Raw genomic sequence first — 6,294 nt, 5'->3', positions numbered from 1 at the left:
AAGGATTGTTTTGTAGTATGAGTTCTTCCGTATTGGTCTTGTTATCTTTTGATAAATTTCTTTACTAGATTGAAAGATTGGTAATTTGAATTATCGTTAGATTTGGAATTTCTCTTGAGCGAAAGCTTTGATAAATTCTAGGGAATTAATAGACCGTGAGGTTATTTGAGCTTTGATCGAAAGGCTAGCTTATTTTCCCTGAGACCGTATTATAAGACCTCTGCTACCTTACTGACCTGACTTTTGCCATGGTAAACCGAAGTTCCTGATCCCCTTTTTATCTTGTTGAGAATATTCAAGTTAGCAATTAGCCAGTTAATCAACCAAATCCAAAACCCCCCAACTAATTGTTACTTTTATAGACTGAAAAATAGCAAACAAAACCAACCTTGTCTCTCTGTGGTTCGACCCTTACTATCACTAGCTATAGTTTTAGTTTGGAAATATAAATTTAATTTTGGTACTAAACGACGGTATCAAATTTTGGCGCCGTTGCCGGGGAGGCGGTGTAATTCTGTTTGCTTTATTTTAGTTTATTTTTCTTGTCTCAAGGAACTTTGGTTCCTTGAGGCCGTTGGTTACCTTTGCTTCTAGTTTTGCTTTTGCACAGTTAGAAGACAGGTTTTTGAGAGGAAGACTTGAGTACTCTCATTTTGGCAATTATGGCTACAATATATGACAATCTGCAGCCAAAGGAACACCATATTCCAAAGGGGCACCAGTTACCTACCCCTACTACGGGTAACTTCGATTTTCGTTCCTCTTATATCGATTTAGTGGAGCGAAATCAGTTTGCTGGTTTACCAGATGAGGACCCCTTGAAGCATATGGAGATTTTCACAGACTACTGCTGTTCTATACCTATACCAGCTGGGGTGACTCAGGATGAAGTAAAGGGGTTGATGTTCTTATACTCCTTGAAGGATTCAACGCGAGATTGGTACCGCTACCTTGATAGGGTAGCAGCTGGAGTCACGGACTGGACATCTCTAGCGTTAGCCTTCTACAAGAAGTACTTCCCACTTTCAAAGACTGACGCCTTGAGAAGTAAAATCACTAGTTTCCAGCAAGGAGCGGATGAGGATTTTTGCGAAGCATGGGGACGTTTCAAAAGTTTGGTCCGAGCTGTCCCTCACCATGGTTTCCAGCAATGGTATCTTTGCAACCTATTTTATAATGCTCTATATGATGATTACAAGGTCATCCTGGATGCAGCTGCTAATGGAAGGTTCCAAAACAATACCGGTCAAAGCAAAGGTTGGAACACTATTGAGGAGATGGCAGTCCATAGAGCTGAGTTTGGAAGTTCACGTGGAAAGTCACGAAAGCAAAGTGATGAAATGAGTGCCGTTGTGACACTTATAACTTCTATTATCGCCCGTCTCGAGAAGCTCGAGATTTCTGAAGCTTCCAAGGAGAAAGTTGAAATACCTGTTCAAAACTCGGATGAGATCGAGAAGTTGAGAGAAATGGTCCAACTCCTTTTGGTTCAAGTGGCGAATATGGAAGCAGCCGGAATTGAGTCTTCAAGGAATTTTGTGAAGCAATTGGAGAATATAGAGGCTAAGCAAGCCGCTAATTCTTCAAGCAAATGTGAAGGGCCGATTGAAACGATCAATGCCATTAATCTCAGGAGTGGCCTCTCTTATGAAAGTCCCGACAAGCCAAAGGAAGACTTGGGAAATGATGAAGAAGCTCGTTTAAATTCTGGTGCAAAAACGAGCTTAATTGCCAGTACTTCAGGTCGATCGACCAACATTGTCAGTCGATCGACTGAAGCGTCAGATAAAATAGTTTCTGATCAGAAACTATTCACACCCAGCACGAGTGGTCGATCGACCACCATTGCCAGTCGATCGACTGGATCACCTGACGAACTCAATTCTGAACAGGAACTGTTCACGTCCAGCCAAGTTGGTCGATCGACTGACCATATCAGTCGATCGACTGACTTCCCAGTACAAGATGCAAATCCGTCAACTAGTTTGCATGATTCTTCACTTATTGATGATTTGACGGAGGTTTTAAACTTACGGAAGCCGAAGGTTACTGATCCTACGACCAGTGTTGCAGTCCCGTATCCGGAGCGTTTGAAGAATAACAAGCTGGAGCGCAAGTTTGGTAAGTTTTTGGAGATGGTCCAAAATCTCGAGGTAACGGTTCCTTTCACTGATTTAATTACCCAGGTACCCTCTTACGCTAAATTCATGAAAGATATTTTCAATCGTAAGAGAAATTTTCGCGATGATGGTAATGTTGCTTTTGTGGAAGAGTGTAATGCTCTCTCGCAAGTTAATGTGCCACCTAAATTAAAGGACCCGGGTAGTTTTTCAATTCCTTGCACTATAGGTAACCACGTAATTGGAAAGGCCCTTTGTGACTTAGGGGCCAGTGTCAGTGTCATGCCCTATTCTGTTTGCGAAAGGTTGAACATTGGTAGACTTTAGGTGACCGATATTACCGTTCAAATGGCAAATAGATCGACTCAGAGACCTATAGGTGTTCTAGAGGATGTACCCGTTCGAGTGGGTAAGTTTTTTATTCCCCGTCGATTTCGTTGTTTTGGACATTGTAGAGGACAATGATACCTATTATTTTAGGCAGACCGTTTTTACATACATACAAAAATAATAATAGATGTCAAACGCTGAACCATCACCTTAGAGGTAGGGGATGACACCATTGAGTTCATCTTGCTCACAAGGCGATTGCTTGACGATGATACGTGTTATTCCATTGATATTGTTGATGGTCAGTTACTTGTAATTGGAGGGAATCCTTAGCCAAGGATCCCTTAGCTGATCTAACCCGTTTAGGTGAGTGTGCAGGTAATACAGTGGAGAATGCTGAGGAGCCAGATGCCTTGGTAGCCTCAATGGAGAGCTACGAGCTCAATGAGGAAGAAGATGAGATGCTCTTGAGCTTGGCCAACGAGAACTTGGTCAACACTTGCTATACCATTGAAGCTGATTCTGTCTATGCTGTAGAGGTAAAGGTACCGGAGCGTAAGCCACTTCCTCCTAATCTTAAGTATGTTTTTCTAGATGATACGAGCAAGACTACTATTGTTAGCTCTAAGCTTAATGATGACCAAATATGTCCGCTTTGATGTGTGTGCTTAAGAAAAACAAGAAGGCTTTGGGTTACTCTTTGGATGACATTAAGGGCATCACCCCGATGTTTGTATGCACAGATAGAGCCGAGGAAGGCCACAAGCCTTACGAGGGGAGCAGGGTCAACGCAAGTTGAACACGAAGATGCAGGAAGTTGTTATGGCCGAGGTGATGAAACTACTCGATGCAGGTATTATTTATACAGTTGGCAACTCCAAGTAGGTTAGCCCAGTTCAGGTAGTCCCGAAGAAAGGAGGGACTACCGTGGTTAAAAATGAGAAAAATGAATTAATACCAACCCGAGTAGTGACAGGGTGGCGGATGTGCATTGATTATAGACAGTTGAATGCCGCCACCAAGAAAGACCACTTCCCCCTCCCTTTTGTTGACCAAATGACTGAAAGACTTGCTTCTAACAAATTTTTCTGTTTTCTAGACGGATATTCAGGGTTCTTTGAGATCCCTATTCATCCGGACGATCAGAGTAAGACCACTTTTACCTGTCCACAGGGTGTTTTTGCATATCGTAGAATGCCTTTCGGATTGTGTAACGCCCCTGCTACCTTTCAGAGGTGCATGATGGGGAGTTTTTCTGATTATATAGATAATATTATGGAAGTATTCATGGATGATTTCTCAGTTTATGGTAGTGACTTTGATCGTTGTTTAGCTAACCTTGATAAAGTCATGCAGCGTTGTATAGATGTTAATCTTGTTTTAAACTGGGAAAAGTGTCAGTTTATGGTCAATGGGGGAGTTGTGTTAGGGCATCTGATTTCTGATAGAGGTATACATGTTGATAAGGCAAAGGTGCAGGTGATTGAGCAATTACCTCCTCCCGTGAATGTTAAAGGAGTGAGGAGTTTCCTTGGTCACGCTGGTTTTTACCGGCGTTTCATTAAGGACTTTTCAAAAATTACTAAACCACTTACACAATTGCTCCTTAAGGATGCTGTCTTTGAATTTACTGATGAGTGCCTTGTCGCTTTTAACAGGTTAAAGGAGGCCCTAGTTTCTGCGCCAATCATTCAAATTACTGATTGGGACCTCCCATTTGAGATCATGTGTGATGCCAGCGATTATGCGATCGGTGCAGTTCTGGGACAGCGAAAGAATAAAGCTTTGAATGCCATATACTATGCGAGCCGAACTCTTGATGAGGCTCAAGTAAATTATTTTACCACTGAGAAAGTGTTTCTAGCTGTTGTTTTTGCCTTAGACAAATTTCGGTCTTATTTGTTAGGTTCTAAGGTTATTGTTTATACTGACCATGCAGCGTTGAAGACTCTCTTTATTAAGAAAGATGCGAAGCCGATGCTTTTGAGGTGGATACTCCTTTTGCAGGAGTTTGATTTGGAGATCAAAGATAAGAAAGGAGCGGAGAATGTGGTAGCTGACCACTTATCTCGTCTGCAGCTGACAGAAAGGGAGGATTCGTTGCCTATTAATGATTCTTTTCCTGATGAGAGTCTGTTAGCTATGACTACTTCAGGGCCTTACCCACCTCCGTGGTTTGCTGATTTTGCTAACTTTGCTGTGACAGGTAGGATACCACCTGAGCTTTCATGGCAGCAGAAGAAGCGGTTTGCCTACGATGCTAGACAATATTTTTGGGATGATCCTTATGTTTTCAAGGAATGCGCAGACGGTCTCATTCGGAGATGCGTACCTCAGTGGGAGGTGAAGGATATCCTAGAGGCTTGCCACTCTTCTGCTTATGGTGGTCATCACGGTCCGTCCAGGACCGTAGCTAAGGTACTCCAATCTGGTTTCTATTGGCCAACTTTGCATGCAGATTGTCGCAATTTTGTTGCTGAGTGCGATGCTTGTCAAAGATCGGGGAATATTTCCAAGAGACATGAGATGCCACAGGTAGGCATTCTTGAGGTTTAGATTTTCGATGTCCGGGGCATTGATTATCAAGGACCTTTTCCGAGCATCAAGGTAATAAATATATCCTCGTAGAACAGTAGATTATGTATCCAAATGGGTGGAAGCTATCGCTACCCCCCATTGCGATGCAAAGGCCGTGATTAAACTGTTTAAAAAGATCATTTTCCCTCGTTTTGGTGTCCCTCGGGTTGTCATTAGCGATGGGGGAATGCATTTTAAAGAGAAACAACTTAGTGCTTTATTGACTAAATTCGGTGTCCAACATCGTAGAGGTTTGGGGTATCATCCCCAAACTAGTGGTCGTGTTGAGGTTTCTAATGAGAAATTGAAAGAAGTCTTAGCTAAAGTTGTTTCTAAATCACGGAAAGATTGGAGTCTTAAGTTAGATGATGTCTTATGGGCTTATAGAACTGCGTTTAAAACGCCAATCGGATGTCACCATACCGATTGATTTATGGTAAGACATGTCATTTACCTGTTGAGTTAGAGCGTAAGTCTTGGTGGGCTATTTGTGATTTGAATTTGGATCCTAACCTCTCTCGTGAGAAACGCATGACACAAATTAATGAGCTAGAGGAATTTAGGTCACTGGCCTATGACAATGCAAAGATCTACAAGGAGAAAGCAAAGCGCTGCACGACAAGAGAATCATCAAGCGCGAGTTCCATATTGGCGATAAGGTACTTCTTTTTAACGCTCGTATCCGTTTATTTCCTGGTAAGTCAAAATCCAGTGGACCGCCCCTATACGGTCACAAAGAGCTTACAAAGTTCGGATCGGTTGAATTGAGACCTCTCGCGGAGAAAGGTTCAAGGTTAATGGCCAATATGTGAAGCACTATCATGGATCAGATGCATATGTTGGGAAAGTCGAGGTTTTGTACTTCGACCCGCTATCAGATGATGCAAAGTGAGGTAAAAAGGTCGTGCGGGACCTCTTAAACCAACGCTAACCGGGAGGCAACCCGGGTTGTAATTATTTGTAATTTAGGAATTTTATTTTGTTATTTCATTTCAATTGCATTTTGAGTTTTTTTGTTTTTTGTATTCCTTAATTTCTTCTAATTTGCAATTTCTTGGTTTGGGAATATGTGCGCCTTTGATAATTTTTGCAGGAATTTATTTTACGCAAAGTGCGTGGGTAGAATGCTGGATTTTGTGAAAGGAAGACAAGAAGTTATGATGACACAAACGAATTTGGAGGAATTAAGGTCTAATTGCCAGCTCTTTAAGTCGATCGACTAGGTGGTTCGATCGATCGATCAAGCAGAGAAACCGAAGCTTATCAG

General features: G+C 42.1%; 1 non-coding gene across 1 annotated transcript; it reads right to left on the bottom strand.

Moving 5' to 3' along the window:
- Window positions 1-1,037: 1,037 nt before the first annotated feature.
- Window positions 1,038-1,144, bottom strand: LOC141593245 (small nucleolar RNA R71). The gene has a single exon (XR_012521347.1). It is a non-coding gene; the product is annotated as a small nucleolar RNA R71 (small nucleolar RNA).
- Between the last annotated feature and the right edge of the window lie 5,150 nt (window positions 1,145-6,294).

The sequence above is a fragment of the Silene latifolia genome, chromosome 7 (genome assembly GCF_048544455.1).
Source record: "Silene latifolia isolate original U9 population chromosome 7, ASM4854445v1, whole genome shotgun sequence".
Taxonomy (NCBI): domain Eukaryota; kingdom Viridiplantae; phylum Streptophyta; class Magnoliopsida; order Caryophyllales; family Caryophyllaceae; genus Silene; species Silene latifolia.
The sequence above is the reverse complement of the archived record's forward strand: the minus strand, read 5'-3'. Positions and strand labels throughout refer to the sequence as shown.